We start from the raw sequence: 19,496 nt of genomic DNA, 5'->3' as shown, positions 1-19,496 counted from the left end.
TAAGCCTCTCTCTTTCTCTCCAATTCGCGAATGCATCATACTCTCTTTCTCTCATACTCTCTATTCACCGGCAGCAGCAGCAGCAACCGCTCACTCCACCCGACATGACCTACACTAATGAATATTAAAGGAAGCGAAATCAAGTTTAATTTCGCAAATCGAACGTAGAAGAAAAAAAAACCTTTTGGTCTTAAGAAAAAAGAAACAATTATAGGATACGATCATATTGATGATGATGATGCATCAATCGTGTTGTGCATGATTGTCTAATAAGGATACGAAATTCCAAATGTTGTAATTCGCGATTGATGCGGTAACAAATAAATATTCATGCACGGTCGTCGCCTCCTATCACCATTTATTAAAACACACTCTCTGACTCATGTCCATCGCAAAATTGGACAATTCCCTACTTAATACACGCCAAGCTATAAATGCAACAAATATGTCTAGAAGAACAAAGCTATCCGGAAAACATTTGCGTTTGTTTTTGTTTTACCGATTTTCAGAAGGATCGGAAATCTGCACAAAATAAACAAAAAGGAATAAACAAGAGACGAACGACGACCAAAAATAAATGAGTTACGAAAAAAAAAACAAACAAATGAAACGAAATTTCTAAATTTCTACTGTATTTAACTAATTAATTGATTAATTATTGAATTATTGAATATTATTTGTACAGTTTAAATTGAAGGACTAATAACGGAACAGCAAATTTAAATATTCATTGAACAAAAATTGAAAATTTATTAACAAACAAAAAAAAAAATATATCGATTATGTAAATATAAACATTTCTAAATGTTGTTGTGTAATAAAATTTCAAGAAAATTTTAGACAAAAAAAAAATTACATGATTCGTTTTATATCCAAATATTTAGAGAAATTTGTATTAAATAAGTATTAACTGTAGGTTACAAAGAAGGATGGATGGATGACTCACAGCTGTGGAATTATATACGAAATTGTTACATAACGAAACGTTCAAAAGCGAAACATGAATCACTTTGAAAATATAAAAAATAATGCTGTTACATTGAGAAACGTTACCGTTCGTTCACATAAAACAAAGGCAAAATTTTATAAATTTTCAAAGAATAATTGTAAATTGATATGTGATTAGTAATTCTCGTAATTCTACAATTTTCAAAAGATTAAACAAAGATGAATTACTCATATTTAATTTCTATATCGATTAAAATTATACATTAAAATCTATAACGCGGGAAAAAAAAATGAATCACTCTGTTTTCATAATAATAATAACTAAATACATCCCGTTTCTATGGCAACAAACAAATTACTAATATAGAATCATTTGAAAAGTTTGGTTATGTATCTTTCTTTCACAGTATAAGAGTGAGTCAAGGCGAAGAAATTTAAATAAAACCATAATTGTAAGTAAGTAATAATAATCGAGTGAGCGTTGGAGGATGTCGCCAGCCACGACGAATCAGGCTCAACGAACTCATTTCCGCTCATTTTACAAGCCGAAACCGAGATTCCGATCGACAAAAACAATCATTATTGTTCGCGAAATACCGACAAAAAAAACTATCTCTTACCAGATTTGTATTTTGAACAATTCTTTAATCTTGAAACTAATACCAACATTGTAACATTATTGTCACCACGAAAATAGTTAATACCAACCAACACGTGTTTATTTTGTACCCAAAAGAATATCAACCTTTCCACCCATTCCATTAATCTTGAAACGTCAACGCACCGATAAATATTTCACTGAGCGCCAGTTTCAAGTTTCTCACCCAAAGAAATTGAAGAAGAAAAAAAAAAGGAGAAGGCATCTCGTCTCATGGAAATACAAAGTGAAATTAAATGCACGAAAGTAAATATTATTTCTAAACTTAGACTTGGATTGCTTTCCCAAAAAAAAAAAAACATAGAAACATCAAAGTTTATGAAAATTGGGTGAACAAATGAAAAAACAAATCAAAAACATTGAACAGCCTTTCTTTTGTTTTCAGAATTTTTGGACTTCTTGTTTATACCTCTCAAAGCAGTTCTTTTAACAGAATTTCATTGTATTTGTTGAAAAATTAATTAATTGAAAGAGTACAATTTTCCCTATTCGTTTCACTTCCTTTTCAAAGAAAAGACAGACAGACACAGACACACTCATCTAGCGCAACAACAATGGTTAATTGTAATGAAAACAGGGTTGGTTTTGTGATGGAATTCAGTCGTTCGGTCAGTTTCACCCACATTACGAAACACACATCCGCCCACGCGAGACCACATATCAACAAGATCGACGGTGGCGTGCGGCGCCGAACGCGCCCAAAACATTTGCCAACGCCGCAGCCACCCCCAGATTTTTTTTATTATGTTATTCAAACAACCCCCCCCCCAGAAGCATTTGATATTAACATATTACATAATACCACTTTTCGAGATACGATCGAATAATTAAATTTACATTTTTATTTCGTTATTAACTTTGACAGCTCATTCAAAGAAAATGTCAAAAAAAAAAAACAAAAATTTTACAAATTATTCTTCAAACTATTTAGACTTCAAAACAGTAGTTCATATCTGTCATCAAAGTCATACGGCGACGACCTCAGGATATTTGCATTTGCAAAACTGCGCTGAACTTGCGGTCATCGGATTTTGTACAGGTAATTGCGCATTCTGTTTATTTACTTTTCCATTGTTTTGTTTCCTTTCCGTTGTTATCTTACGAACGGCACGTCCCGATGTTTTCTGTATCCATGGCGATGATGAAACTTTACGTTTGCCTTGTTGCTAAGGTTACATAAGTCCTTCAGGACAACGACAATTATTATCATGATGAATTCCTTTAATACAATTGATATTTTTTTTTTTTTTGGTGCTTCCATTCGAAGCAAAATTGAATTCGAAGAAAACCATCAACCCAATTAAGCACTCTTTTCTCATCCCTTTTTTTGTTTCGTTTGTGTGGTGCTGGCATCGCTTTGTTTTGCTCACCATCAAATTGGCTTTGGAGACGAGACCCTTCCGCCCTTTGTCTCCGCAAAAATTGATTGTTTTTTTTTGTTTCGTTCATTCGCTCGCAACAGACGACTCGATCCATTTCGATTATCCACCTCGCATTTTCTCTGCATAAGTTATCAAATTTACACAATCAAAACTTTGTTGGATTGTTAAACGCTAGATGGAGCGATTATTCACATGAAAACAAAAATTCACGATTTGCGTATAGATGGAGCTATTTACAACCGTGTCAAATTGTAAATGAATAAAAGAGAAACCGAAAGTATTCGCAAAATACCAACATCGTAAAGCAAAAACAAGAAGAAATAAACGAAGAATGCAGCTTTTTTTTGGAACGGTCTGCACTCGCATCTCGTGCGACCGCCGGTCGAAAATAGTTTTCTAAATTGGCTGTGGCGAAACTGGACGCAACTCGGCCAAAAAAACAAAACAACGACAAAAAAAATGAAGGTATTTACATCATTAATTGCATTATAATATCTCTTCGTCTCATTCAAACGCATTCACAAAAAAAAACTATTTGACCATCTCCTTTCATCATCATCGTCACGAATGCGTTTTCTTTCCAAATTTAATTTATTTTTTTGGCTTCCTCGGCGCCAGCGCTCCCCCCAAAAATAACGTTCGCATAATAATAATCATAATAATGAAAACAACAAAAATAAAATTTAAAAAAAAAAACAACTAGAAGAGAACTAACGCGCGACGCGACAAAACTACAGTCTAGCAGGCGTCGGCGGGAAACACATACTTCCCACTATACTTGGACACGCGTTCCAACAAAAAAAATTTTAAAAAAATAATTGCAAACATAAGCGCGCAGCCACAACATTGAAACGTGAGGAAATTTGGACGTTAAACTGTTGACACCGAAAAATGCAAGGCTTCCCGTACAAACAAAACAAAACAAAAATCACATAAGAAAAACAAACGATAATCGAAGACGTAAGAACAGTAACGTAAAGTAACTTTGTCCATAGCAACTAAACAAACAATTGAAACCGAAAAGCATTTGTTACTAAAAAAACAAAAGCAATTCAAATCAATTTTACATTAAATAAAACAATTGAAATTGACAAAACGAATATAGTTTTTTTTTTTCCCTTTAATCTGTTAATCGGTTAAGAAATAAGATGAAAGGGTGTAAAGCAAACATTGTTGGCGTCGTTCCAGATCCACGAAAATGTAACTCTTTTTTAGACTTAATGCATAATTCATGTTCGTGTTACTTAACGCGCGCGCGCGCTTTCGATACTAATGCACGTAATCAAAAACGTCAAAATATGACTTAACTTGATGGCAGCTGCTCACTAAATTAACTCAGTCACACATCAAGATGCATTTAACGATAGCAATTAAGATGGGAAGCACTAATTATGTTAACTATTATAGCATTACGTTATACACAACAATTGCAATTTGTACGATCATCAAAGATTAAGAAGACTTAAAACATTTTTATATACAAAACAAAAATTTAAAACTGAATGGGACAAAGTATCGAAACCCGAGGCACTCCACACGCTTTCTAAATTGCCTTCCAACTTAAATTTATGCAACGAAATTTCTGAACATTTCTCTTTACCTCGAAATAGCCTCACCAATTACGGTTGCCATAGAAACATTTATTTGGTACGATAGCTATTAAGACGAAAGCACTAATTACGTTAATTATTATTATAGCATTACGTTAACAAAACATATTTATACACAACAATTTGCAATTTGTACGATCATCAAAGATTAAAAAGACTTAAAAAACATATTTATTTGTATGGGACAAAAAAAAATATAACTGAATGGGACAAAGTATCGAAACCCGAGGCACTCCGCACGCTTTCTAAATTGCCTTCAAACTTAAATTTATGCAACGAAATTTCTGAACATTTCTCTTTACCTCGAAATAGCCTCACCAATTACGGTTGCCATAGAAACATTTATTTGGTACGTTAGCTATTAAGACGAAAGCACTAATTACGTTAATTATTATTATAGCATTACGTTAACAAAACATATTTATACACAACAATTTGCAATTTGTACGATCATCAAAGATTAAGAAGACTTAAAAAATATATTTATTTGTATGGGACAAAAAAAAAATAAAACTGAATGGGACAAAGTATCGAAACCCGAGGCACTCCGCACGCTTTCTAAATTGCCTTCCAACTTAAATTTATGCAACGAAATTTCTGAACATTTCTCTTCACCTCGAAATAGACGCCGCCGCCGCCGCCTCACCACAATTAATTACCTCACCAATTACGGTTGCCATAGAAACATTTATTTGATATTATTTTTGTCGCATCCATCCATTATTTATATCGAATTCCCAAAACCCGGCAATCTTCACATATACAACAAGAGACGACTGAAATAAATAAATAAATATATAGAAGCGTTTCCCAGTTTCCATTACGCAACACGTTGATGGATCGGACCCAGATTACTTAGTTTTTTTCACCACGTCCGTCTAATTGCAAATGATGATGATGATTAACGCGCGTTCGTCTCATGAATTATGATTGCAACTAGTCAAATTTTTTGAAGAGAAAAACTACAAGAACATTACTTAAATGATTACATTAAATGTCATCGTTTTCTGTTCATTTAGTCGCGTTTATTTCCGTCGAGTTACGGTCAACTATTTGCGTATTCCGAGCCAAAAAATAAAACAAAGTAAAGACAAAAACAAAAAAACGTAACGCGCGGTCGTCTATGATCTATTCCTCAGACAACGTTTACGTTAAATATACATACATATTACACAGATGCACACACACTCGTTTAAAACAAATGCAGCAAAAGTATTTGCAGTCATTGCACTTTCTGCATTTCGCGGTTCTATTTCTAAACGAAACTAAAAACTATTTATATGACATACACACACACACACGAAATACAGCTCGGCAACTTCAATCTGGAACGGTCACTATTATATCAATTAGCTCGAAAGGAATTTCGCTCTTTCTCTCCACTTCTCTCACCCACACACACATTCGATCAACCGTATCTTTCTTTCTCTGAGCGCTCGAAACGACATTCCGCAAGAGTTTCCATTTCCTGTTAGTTTTCAGCAAAGGAATTCCCAATAATAAAGCAAAATAATACATTTGTACCGTAGACGTTGTTACATATTTAAAATTTCAACAAAAAAAAAAAGAGAGTTTATCAAGAAGGAGATAAACGGCGCCAACGTCGATAACGCATTCCCGAAAAAGATTACAGAGCGCGCGAGTACGCGAGCTTTATCGAAATTCCATGAATGAATTTGTCCGATCGACGGAAGCGCGCACAATCAAAGCAATTACGTGAAATTTACATGAAAACAGGACAAAGTGTGGAACCCCGAGGTATTCAACAGAACACTCGTTTAGAACAGTTAGATTATAATACAAATTTTGAATGTTTACTTGTAAAAATATAAATGTTTCAAATAAGAAAGAGGACAAAGTATAGAAACACGAGGTACTCCTTCCACTTAATAAAAATACCCTATTAAGATTATATTCATAAATGAAACTATTTACAGAGAATTGCAATTTGTTTGGTAGATTCTGAGTCCCTCGAGGATCGATACTTTGTCCTAAAGATTGATAAAACTGTTGAAATTTTTCGTTTACGTTTCTCAATGCGATGCGTACATATATATATATAAATTTAAACCGTCTAAATGAATCGCAATTTGAATTCCATCCAATCGAGGCCGGAGTCCATTATATCTTATCTGCTCACACACACATAAAATATAAAACTTGTATTTTCCCAATATAAACCCAATCAATTCCATTCTTTTCTCCGTAATGCGTATTATTCACTACACATTTCCCAATTCGCATCTCGAATGCGTCAGGTGTTGTACCTTTTATATATTTTATCCAAGCGAAACAAAACGCACATAACAACAATAGATTATTTATTGTTCCCGATTCACCGCGTTGCGTCACACCCTTGATACTACCTACCGGTAACCTTAACAACAACAACAACAAAAACAAACAATTGCACATCGTCCGTTTGTTTATCGAACACTAATAATGTTTACATGGAAACCAACAACAAAGCGAAATTGATGGTTTTGGAAAACACAAAAAAATCCATTAAATCCGATTTCCGATTTTTCTGTATCTTCTTGTGTTCATCTCACGATTTCCCTTAACATTTTGGAACCGGTCCAGAAATGCGATTGGAGGAGAGATGCTGCATTGAATATCGCAAATGTGTAGATAGAGAAAAAAAAAAGAAATACGAAAGGCGTAGTTACGTCAATGCACGTTTTGCATTGACGCAAAACGAAATAAAGGAAAATCGATAATAAAATATATATATAAAAAAATTTGAAACAAAAAAAAAACAGTTGGACAATCGACAATTTCACGTTAACTCTCGACTCCTTTCATCTGACACGAACGCAATTCGTTTTCGATGATTTTTTTCACGTTTTATTTTTATATATAAATATAAATTCAATTCAAAGAAATCATTTCTCAGATCAATTGTAAAAATAAACGTTCTTTTGTCCACTGCTACTTTCGAGTTCCACATGGCACGGTTCTAGGTCCTAAATAGAATAGGAAAGTACCCCGAGGTTCAGTTCTACGTCCTTTATTTTGGACTATAAAAGCAATTAGAAAGATTTTTGTAGATCATTGCAAACATTTTGCGCTGCGACGAACACACAAATATGTTTGTTGCGTAGGAATCGTTTTAAATGCGCATTGCTTCCGCACGTTCTCGAATGAGCGATTAGCATCGAAACAGATGCACGTCGGAGTAGGAGTTTTAACTCGTTTAGAAAAGTGCGTACAAGAAAATTTCAATTCTGAAACAAAAAGATATTTCATTACGGCGACCTCACGAAATTGGCTCGCTCGAAAGATTGGTCTTAATGGGCGAAGATTGTTTCGAAATTGGACGACACCAATTCTCGTTCTCTTTATTATTTTTTGTTGTTGTATACGAGTTCTTTTTCAATTTTATCATCATCAACACAATCATCATCATCACCAATTGAACGAATCTCGGGCACAGGAAGAGCCTCGTTTCGAGCGAAGCCGGCGGCGTTCAGTTCTCTCCAATTGAAAACAAAATTCCAAAGCCAACTTCAAAATCATGTCGACGGACGATCACAGCAGAGAATACCAAATTGTGCATCATCGCGAAAGACGTGCGCAATTCGGAAGGACGATTATGCAATGCGAGTCGACGTACGAAATCGAAAACTGTCGACGTGTCAGCACGGATTAACGTCATCTAAATAAACCTCACATTCAAATTCACTAAAGAACAACAACAACAAAAGCTCAAATTTGTTATTTGCAACAAACTGCGCAAAGAAGAGAGAAAGAGAGAGATAATCTTATTTATTTTCATTCAACGCGAAAAAGTTTAAATTTAAAGTTACGCTCAGGTATTTTCGGCGTGGCGCCGGCTTTGCGCGGATCGCGAAACCCGTGATCATCATCATCATCATTTTTACCAGTACAAAACCGCAATTTGTATTATGATCATATCAATTTTTCATCAACAAAAACAAAACTAAGCCTTCTGTTCTATTTTTTACATTTTCTGTGTCGTTTGTTTATTTACATTTTCACTATATAGAAGAGAAGTGATCATCATCATCATCATTTTTACCAGTACAAAACCGCAATTTGTATTATGATCATATCAATGTTTCATCAACAAAAACAAAACTAAGCCTTCTGTTCTATTTTATTACATTTTCTGTGTCGTTTGTTTATTTACATTTTTCACTATATAGAAGAGAAGCAAAGAAAACCGATCTCAAGCATCGAAGAACTTCACTATACAATAAGCACCATTCAAGGCGAGAGAAAGATTTATGAGATTCAAAAAGACAATTAAGCTACTGTCAACGTTTAAAGCGTGCGTTTCTTTGATTCAATCGATGAAAGTTTTTCGGAATTCGAATCGCAAGATGTATTAAATATGAGCGATAATATAATAAAAGTATTGTATAAATTAAGGACTGTTGGAATCACTAATTTTGATGTAAATAAGTGCGGCTGGAAATCAATACCCGAAGCTGACACATTTAACATCGACTTTGAGCAAAGTTTGAGGAGCCCTTTGAATTACAAATTAATCGTTAATGGGAGTGCCTAGAGGATCGATACTTTGTCCTGTAACTTCAGAATATTGTATGTGCAGTACCTCAAAGATCTACCATTTGTTTTTATATCGAAATTAATTAAGTCTTAACGACGTAATTGAAGGAAATGGGTACAGAGACTCAATTTTTTACGAATTCCCGCTTCTGTGCTAAACACAGTGTGCGGTAAACATTTGCATATGGCAAAGAGTTCCGAAGAGGTTTGTTTTCACGAGAGAGTTCAGCGTTCCATTATATTTCTATTCACGTGATTTTTGTCTTTTTTTTCTTGTTAAATATCCGCAGCACAAACGACATCATTGTTCGATTGTTTACATAAGTAATGTGCGACGGGTGGCATATACAAAACGCGGTGAGAGAGAGAGAGACGGAAGAGACCATCTTAGTCCAACTCTTTCGACATTCGCGAGAACCTGCTTCTCTGTCGACGTGCACCCAGCCTCCTGGGGAATGGAATGCGGACCACTGGCTCAGCTCGTTGCAGCTTTATCCACTTTCGATTTCAAACTACATCTCTTTCTCTCTTTTACCAACTCGATAGAGTTATTGAACCTACGACACTCCGTGTGCAATTGATAGAGGCGGAGAAGGAATCAAGGAGAAAGAAAAGAGAGGAATTGAAATTCTAATCCAAAGTTTATTTGCACGAGATAGAGAGAAGACATTTAGATTATCCTTAAATAGACTACCGCTCCGAGCGATGATAACGCTCTAAATAAATACGCACGACGCTCGTGAATCTCGTCGCTCTTTCTTCTTTCACTATATATGCATCTGTCTGCATCCATCGATGATTACGCCTCAAAAAGAAGAAATCGAGTTTCCGCTAGAGAGGAGAGACCCGATGTGGTCATTCAACTGAACCACACTTTTATTATTGTCCCATTGATTAGCGAACAATCGACACGATTTTCTCAGTCGCCGCACTCGTTAATCCCAATCTCTACAACACACACATATTTTTCTTTTGAAAACAAAACGAAAAATGATGAAACAGGTGAAAGTAGGACCGAGAACGATACCTTGGGGTACCAACTCAATCATTCAAGCACTGCAGCACGAATAAATAATGATGTTTCCATCAAATTTAACGCAAAAACAACAACAAACAAACAAAAAAAAGAGAGTTAAATTTGAATTGAAAACAATTGATGATTAAAGCCGACTGCAATTAGTTTCCAAATCTCCAATACTCGGGGAGGGCTTTAATTGGTTCACTGACGAGCTAATCTCCACGACCCGTTCAAACCAGATTGCCAATTGATTGACGGATCGTCGGTATTGCGCAGATTTGATGCAGAGAGATGCGTCGTAATATGTTTATTTATTTTTTTTTTGTAATTATTATTTGCGATTCGCTTTTGAACGCAATTTGCATTCCTCCCACCGTCGCAACGTCCATTAATATTCAATCACTACAACTCTATCTGTCTTCAATTTGCGTTGAATGAATGAACGGCGGGAAAAACGTTTCCTTTTCAATTTTTCCTCCGAAACACATTAAAATTACGCTGCTTTTTTTTTATATATGTCGCTTGATTGATTGATCGCATCGCACAGCATAGTTTTTCTTACGTTAATGGGAAAAAAAAATCCTTTCTACGCTTGTTGCATCGATTCGCGAAAACGTCGCGTGATTTACAGCGGTTTTTTTTATTTTTGTTGTTGTTTTCGGCCGATCGAAATTATTACGACTCTATAAATGTAAATGCTAATACGATCCTTTTTGTTTCGTTCGCTTTTACTCCCTTAAATCACGAGAGCCTTGTACGAGGAACGTAACGTTACATAACAACACGTAACTTACAAAAAAAAAACGAAAATCCATACCAATTACGTACAAACACAGCAGTCGTAATAATGATGATGGAATGCGAAAGTTCCACAAGGTTCTACACTTTGTCCTATATTTTACTAAAATCATACTAAACGAAGCGATGTTCCCCCAATGCTCAGTTTAATTGTTTATTCAATCAAAGCACATCAAATCGTATTTCAATGACTGCATTTGCAATCAATTATTATGCACTGTAGCCGGAGACTTGGACGGAAACGTAGTGTTATATAGCATTGAATAATTATAGTGGCCAAGGCTTTTTTCGCTTCAGGAAATGACGATTCGCACATTCAATTAAAATCGATCGAAGGATTTGGTTCCAACAACGACACACAAAAAAAAATCTTCTATTTGCCTCCGGTTAATTAAAGTTACGAAGAGATGCAGTACAACGAGCGGACGAGAGATTTTTCGGTCAATCATCAGCATCTCGGTTGCTCTGAGGCGAACGAAAAGAGATGAAAGGAGTCGAGTCAAGTTTTTTGAATGGGTCCATGATTAAGCCGTCCTTGGCTAAGTACAATCGAAACGCGGAAGCGGATCTCCTCTACATGTATATTTTCCATTCCTCGTCCTCCTCTCTCCTTCCTTTTCCCACATCCGCACTACAGACGCATTCTTTCTCTCGTTCGAAACAAAACAAAAATTCGCACTCGCTCGCTCACTTCATCCACGTACACAAGGTGCAATGGATCCATTCATCCTTTCAACTGTCCGCAAACAATTGCGCGCAACAGAAACGCAAACAAAGGCGAGAGAAAAAAAAAACGTTCTTTGTACTAGGGATTTCGAAAATTTTCCAAAGAGGCAACAGAAAAAATAGTCGAGTCAAACTTTTTTGTGGACGCACGCGAATCGAAAAAGCAGCTGAATCCGCGCAACTTAATCGCGGCACGCGTGGGATGAATATTGCTGTAACTAAGCACACGTGCGACGAGGAAGAATAAAAAGTGCAATAATAAGGAAAGAAATATGTGTGTGTATGAGGACAGAAAAGAAACAGATGTTGAGTGAACGGAGAAGGAAGTTTTATTCGCGAATCGTGGGATGGGACAGGAAATGGTTGATTGAAAATAAAACGAAAACGGAACCACTATTAGGACGACATTATCCAATCAACCAAACAACAACCCAAAAAAAATAATAGCCTCAGCAGCAACAACAACGAAAATATAAGCGAATCATGACGACATCTAAACTTATTACTTCATTGTATACAGTATACATAAACATTAATGTCATGGAATTTGAAACATTCGTATTTTTAGAGCATTGTCTCAATGTAAAGATACTGAAGTTCCACGAGGATCAACAATTTGTCCTCTTTTTTCAATAATCTCAAAATATGTACATTTTCAATTGTAAAACTGTAAAACCCATTCAATATATTGAAGTTTCGTATATTTTGACCCTTAAAATCTAGGATCGATGCGAATGCAGCGCAGACAGAGACAACTACACCTATGCAATTTACTTCGACCCACACACCTGAGCACTCTCCAACTCAAGGCCTACGCGAAGAAATGACCAGACGATGAATAATATGCAATAAATTTGCTGCTCCTGCTGCCTAACAACAAAGGAGATCCCATTTGGTATTGACATTATTTTCGCGCAACGGACTAGCCTCTCTTTATGTCTGCATCCCAACAATTCACTTCCTAATGCAAAACACATAAAAATAGAATAGAATAGAGAGAGAGAACAGAAGGCCATCGACGCGCACCTTTTCTACTTCTCCTCGGCTCCGACAATTTCCGGTTTCCGGGTTAGTTTTCGCCGTAAAATGAATGAAGGAACATTCAACAAGCAGATGCAAAATATGAAGAATACAGGCATTGCATGGATGGAGCGAAAAGAAAGGCGGAAATCGAGGCGTAGGGAGACGCGCCTTAAAATATCGAACGCATTATTTATTATCCTTATTCCCATTCACGGATTTATGAATATAAATCTAGTCGGCCGTCTCGCCCGGGACAACCGTGCACAATTCACTCGTCCCACAGACTCGTATTCCGAGTGGGGACTGCACAAATTGCAATTTTCTATACCAGAATTAGTATATTCACCACTTCCAGTCGACTTACCCCGCATAAACAAACCAAAGAGAAAATACGTCTCGTAAAAGTAGCAGAAACTCACCTGAAACAAACAAGAAAATTAGTAAAAAAAAAAATTATTACAAAGAAAGACAAATGCTACAAATATGGTATTCCACATGGTTTAACACTTTGTCCTCTTTTTCTATAAATTCACACCAAATTTCAATACAAAGATTCAAATTTCATCTTTTTTTTAATATTGTATTTGCATTATTTCTTCCTTTCATTAAGAATGCACACAGCACGAAGATTGGAGCTGGTGTAAAGCACAAAGTAAGTAAGTAAACGAACGAGTGTAGATAACATTACCGCAGAACAAATATAAGATATCAAGTGATTCAGGTCACGTCGAAACACACACACACCAACTCCACGAACAACAATTCACTTTTACATTCTAAAAATAACAAAATTAAACAAAAACAAAATTAATATCGGAAATTTTGTACAATAATATATGAAATTAATTTAAAAAAAAAATGATAATTTAAATCAATTAGTTTTTTTTTTTTCATTGATAGAATTGATTCAGGAATTCCGCAAGGCACGTGACTTTGTCTTCTTTTTGTTCATTTTTTTGCAAAATTTGAGACACACTCGACGAATTTGTCTAGATTGGACCCGAAAATAGATGTCGAAATTAATAGTCACAATAACATCACCGGTCTTTCCCGAGAAATCACTCTCGATTTTATACTAGAGCACACTTACTCATCGCCGAGGAACTTGAACTCTATCATCCCAAGAAAATTCGTTCGTTGATTCATGCATGTATCACAATTCAATTTTAACTTCAGATTTAAGTGAATGAAGAATAACGTTTTCTAATCTTCACTTGAAGTCAAGTTAATTGAAGAAACGAAGAAACAAATGCGGGCGTTCAACGACCTCTACATTTCTATCTCTCTCTGTCTTTGGTAAAGCGTTTCCTTGACAACAGTCATAGTTTAATATGCGCCTGGAGTCGTCATGGTGATGATGATCATTACCATCAACCATCATCAATCCAAAATCGAAGATGACAAAAAAAAATTCGCGCGAGCCAAAAAAAAAATCTATGATCAGAAACCGAAAATAACTTAATCCGAATAAAAATTTAACATATGCCACTATAAAATTAGATATATTATTTATTTATTTATTTATATATATACACACACACGCATGCTGCATTACATATAGAAGCAAGTGGAAGAAAAAAAAAAAGGAGGAAACGAGAGGAAAAAGTTGAAGGAAAACAAAGAACAAAGCGTTGTTCTTTCTTCACCCTTCACCTCTCCTCATCCACCAACTCTCTCTATACACACTATGTGTGTATATATATATACAAATCGTTCTTTGGCCGTCGGCCAACGCGAACATAATTTCATAGCGAATTTCAAACACGATCTGCAACTTTAAATCAAGACAAAGAAGCCTCGCATTCACCAAATACAAAGACAGAACGAGAGCGAGAGAATGGGATTAGGAAACAGGCGACAAAAGTTATTCTTATACACTTAGCAACACAAAAAGAAAGTGTACTTAATTTTAAGTTCTGTGAGGCAGGCAGAAAAGTATCTCCTCTTCTCGTTAAGATAATGTAGCGCAGATGTTGTGTAACACGAAGACTCGATGATAAGCGACAACTCACACACACAAAAAAAACTGAATGGAAGAAAAAAAAAAAGATAATGGATGCAGGAAATGGATTGAAATTGAGAGATAGAAAAAGAAAAAAAGTGTATCCTGGATGACTGTAGCTAAGTAGTGGGTGAAAGATGTTAAGATTACAGAGAGAAATAGATAAGAAAAATTATTCTTTCGTAATGTAAATTTCGTGAAAAATTAATAACTGAAATATGATAATTTTTCGATTTACAAAACTAAAACTGTTGAATAAGTATACTTATCGAAAGCAATAAATCGATTTTTGATTATTTCTTATTTTTGGTTAACAAGAGATGTTTGCGATCTACACCAGTGATTCCCAAAGTGGTCTATAGAGACCCGCAGGGGTCTATGACAACCTGCAAGGGGTCTACGTCAGCGAAAAAACAATTTGGGGGTCCATGAAATGAAAATGGGGGTCCACAATGGGGGACAATCAAAATCCCGACATTCGAAATCCCGACTGTATCGAAATCCCTACTGTATCGAAATCCTAACTATATCAAAATCCCGACAACCATAATCCGGACTGTAACAAAATTCCGACTAATCGAAATCCCGACAGTGTCCCGACAGATTGTAAATGATCGACAAAACAGAACATTAATGAGTTATCTTCGCGGAATAGCTCATAATTTAAAAATGTTATTGTATACATTATAATAATAAGGGATTATGGTTGTCGGGATTTTGATACAGTTAGGATTTCGATACAGTCGGGATGTCGGTTGTCGGGCTTTCGATATAGACCAGATCTCAACATACACTGAACTTGTAAAAACCATGAGTATAGTGTTTCATTATAATTATTTTATTAATTTTTGTATTATAATAAAGATAATTGTAAAAATTCATCGCTCGAGTTTTTTATTTCTAGAATATAACGGGGGCAGTTGAGATTATTAATTGTTGTTATTAACTATTAATAACAATATATATATATATTTATTATTGTATTTGTTTTCATTGACTTAATAAAACTTAAAATTAAGAAATATTCTAAATTAAAATTAATTTATTGTTATTAACATTAAATAATAGTAGATGGTGACTGCGTTATTGTATAAATTATAATAATAAAAGACACTGTCGGGATTTCGAATGTCGGGATTTCGAACGTCGGGATTTCGACACAGTCGCGATTTCAATAGTAAAAGTATTTATGAAGTAAAAAAAAATATTATATATGCTTATAAAATTGTGTAAGTTGTAGGATGTAGGCATTCGTAATTCATTTTGAACTTGTAAAAACCTACACATAATGATATACCAGTATCATCTTGTCTCAGAGCAAAGATCTTAATAATTGTAAAGATGTCCCAATATAAATAATAAATTTACAAAAAAATCAATATCTGGTAATTAGGGGGTCCACCCAAAACCGAAAAACATGACAAGTTTGGGAACCTCTGATCTACACGAAGAGATCTATTAAAGAGGATTAGACGAAGAAGAGAAGTAAGAGGAGGAGGAGGATTCAGCGATGCAGCAGCAGCGAAGGAAAAGATCGGAGCAGGCTGCGCTCCTCTCGGTTGCTATGCGACCTATTCAGCATGATGAAGATGACCCGACGACGACCACTTTCGGATCTATCCACTTCATCCTTCTTCCACTCGCCAAACGACAATCACATCTATCTTTCCTACTCTTTCTTTTGGATCGCGGCGCGTCGAAACGCGGAAAGCTATTTTTATCGCGATACATACACACACACACACATACATAAACAAGACGAATTTAGAAATAAAACTAGGAAAATTTAAAGAAAACCATTGATAAACTTTCACTTTCACCGAAAAAGAGAGAGAAACGGAGAGATGTGCGTTTGCGACGATGATGGCCTTGCATAGTTCAGGGTTCGTTCACCAAGTTCAATACGCTTGATGCATGCATTTCGAACATCTCTCTCTCTCTCTCACTCACATTGATGAGATTCAATCATCATGGATGATAAGGATAAATCTGTAGTAGGAAACTAGATTTCTAACTAATACGGATATGAAGATAACAACAAGAGCAGTAAAGGCAAGCAGAAGGTCTTCCTCTAATTGAAATCGAGTTAGAGGAAAAGGAAAGAAAAACGCGAAAAGGAGGCGAAGGAAACGAAACAAAAAAAAAAAACAAAAATACGACCGCACCACACACATCCGAATGGCTTCGGATTACGTTGCATGTTGCATGCACGACGATCAATTGGTATTGTGTGCGAGCGACGGAGACAGAGAGAGAGATGAACGTAATGAGTGGACGTGTGAGAGAGTGAGAGAGACGGATTGAATGCGACGCGCGGTTTTTCGCGAGCGCGCGCGCGGGGCAGGAGGCAAGGAATGCGCGATGTCTGAGCCGCGTCTGGCGCCGTTATAATTAGGGTCAAACGATTGTGCGACAAAAAAAGAAACGAGAAAAAAAAAAGACGAGAAAGAGAGAGAGAAACCGATGGATTTAGACCGAAAACATGAAACACCCTGTATAATCAACAAATCAACATTAATCAAATAGAGTGTAAAACAAAAATGTGACGAAGAAGGAGTAAAAAAAAAAATGAAGAGAAAATGGTCGTTAACCCTCCTTCTCCTCTTTTCTTTTTTAACGTTACAGGTATATTTTCATCTTCAGGTCAATAACGTTCGAGATGCAATCAAAAAAAAAAAAAGTCAAAATCTCAACATTAATCATAATTCGAACTTATTAATTACAAATCAAAAGTGATTTATGAAAGTAAACAAACAAAATCAAAACAGATCAACGGGATTTCCCCAATTTCCTCCTCTCCGAATTATCGCAATAACAAAACAAGCGCAAATCGATTATTGAACACAGGGAAATTTGTTTGTTTGGTTTTTTTTTCAGTGGATTTCCCAAACTTTGTACAAAATTTGTTGTTATGCAATCACTTGACTAATAAAACAATAAACGTCAATCGGAAACGTCAAAATAAGTCAAATTATGATAAAATAGAAACGTGCAGTTATCACATTAAACAACTGAAAGACAGTCGATGACAATTAATGACAGCATTTGGTTAATAACATAATACCAACCTTTAGTAAGTAACTATATCGAACAAATGGCATTAGTAACTGTAATCAAATTGATAGCAACCTCTTAGTAACTGTCGATAATGTATGACAGCATTTGGTAACTAAGATTATACATGACTGTTTTTGGTAATTAAGATCATACCATCTTTTAGTAAGTGACGATATCAAATAAAAATGTTATTTGCAAATGTAATCAAGTTCATAGACCTTTGTCCAACATGAATGACAGTCGATGACAATTAATGACAGCATTTAGTAAATAACATCATAACAATCTTTAGTAAGTAACTATATCGAACAAATGGCATTAGTAACTATAATCAAATTGATAGCAACCTTTTAGTAACTGTCGACAATGTATGACAGCATTTGGTAACTAAGATTATAGATGACAGTTTTTGGTAATTAAGATCATACCATCCTTTAGTAAGTGACTGTATCAAAGAAAAATGCTATTTGCAAATGTAATCAAATTTATAGACCTTTGTCCAAAATGAATGACAGTCGATGACAATTAATGACAGCATTTGGTAAATAACATAATACCAACCTTTAGTAAGTAACTATATCGAACAAATAACATTAGCAACTATAATCAAATTGATAGCAACCTTTTAGTAACTGCCGATAATGTATGACAGCATTTGGTAACTAAGATTATAGATGACAGTTTTTGGTAATTAAGATCATAACATCCTTTAGTAAGTGACTATATCAATGAAAAATGCTATTTGCAAATGTAATCAAATTTATAGACCTTTGTCCAAAATGAATGACAGTCGATGACAATTAATGACAGCATTTGGTAAATAACATAATACCAACCTTTAGTAAGTAACTATATCGAACAAATGACATTAGCAACTATAATCAAATTGATAGCAACCTTTTAGTAACTGGCGATAATGTATGACAGCATTTGGTAACTAAGATTATACAAGACAGTTTATGGTAATTAAGATTATACCATCCTTTAGTAAGTGACGATATCAAAGAAAAATGCTATTTGCAAATGTAATCAAATTTATAGACCTTTGACAACATGAATGACAGTCGATGCCAATTAATGACAGCGTTTGGTAAATAACATCATACCAACGTTTGAAAAGTGATTGTATCCAAGAAAAGTTTCATTAGTAACTGTAATCAAATTGATAGCAACCTCTTAGTAACTGTCGACAATGTATGACAGCATTTGGTAACTAAGATTATAGATGACAGTTTTTGATAATTAAGATCATACCATCCTTTAGTAAGTGACGATATCATAGAAAAATGCTATTTGCAAATATAATCAAATTTATAGATCTTTGTCCAACATGAATGACAGTCGATGATAATTAATGACAGCATTTGGTAACTAAGATTATACATGACAGTTTTTGGTAATTAAGATCATAGCATGCTATAAAATGCTATTTGCAAATGTAATCAAATTCATAGACCTCTCAAGTATGGAAAAAAAAGAAGAACATATTTCATGTAATTCAATTGTTTCATAAAAAACGTTCCATTTGCACATTTAAAATGTCAAATGTCAAAATTATAACATCGATCGTGCTTTGTCTAATCAAATGTGAATAACGTAACGTAAGAATAACGTAAATTTTGCATTTATATGTTTAACGTCAATGTCAACGGATTTGATGGATGTTAAATGACTATAAGATTTTCGTGTAATAAGTAGTGAACATTTGATGTTTCACAACAATCCGTCCGTGTTTCGA

General features: G+C 35.0%; 1 protein-coding gene across 3 annotated transcripts in view; it reads right to left on the bottom strand.

The window, feature by feature from the left end:
* LOC108569596 (nuclear receptor-binding protein) overlaps nt 1-19,496 on the bottom strand; it is a 46,719-nt gene that overhangs the window by 7,389 nt on the left and 19,834 nt on the right. The gene's annotated exons all lie outside the window — the stretch shown is intronic.

The sequence above is a fragment of the Nicrophorus vespilloides genome, unplaced genomic scaffold, assembly GCF_001412225.1.
Source record: "Nicrophorus vespilloides isolate i.1.1-1 unplaced genomic scaffold, Nicve_v1.0, whole genome shotgun sequence".
NCBI classification, from domain to species: Eukaryota; Metazoa; Arthropoda; class Insecta; order Coleoptera; family Silphidae; genus Nicrophorus; species Nicrophorus vespilloides.
The sequence above is the reverse complement of the archived record's forward strand: the minus strand, read 5'-3'. Positions and strand labels throughout refer to the sequence as shown.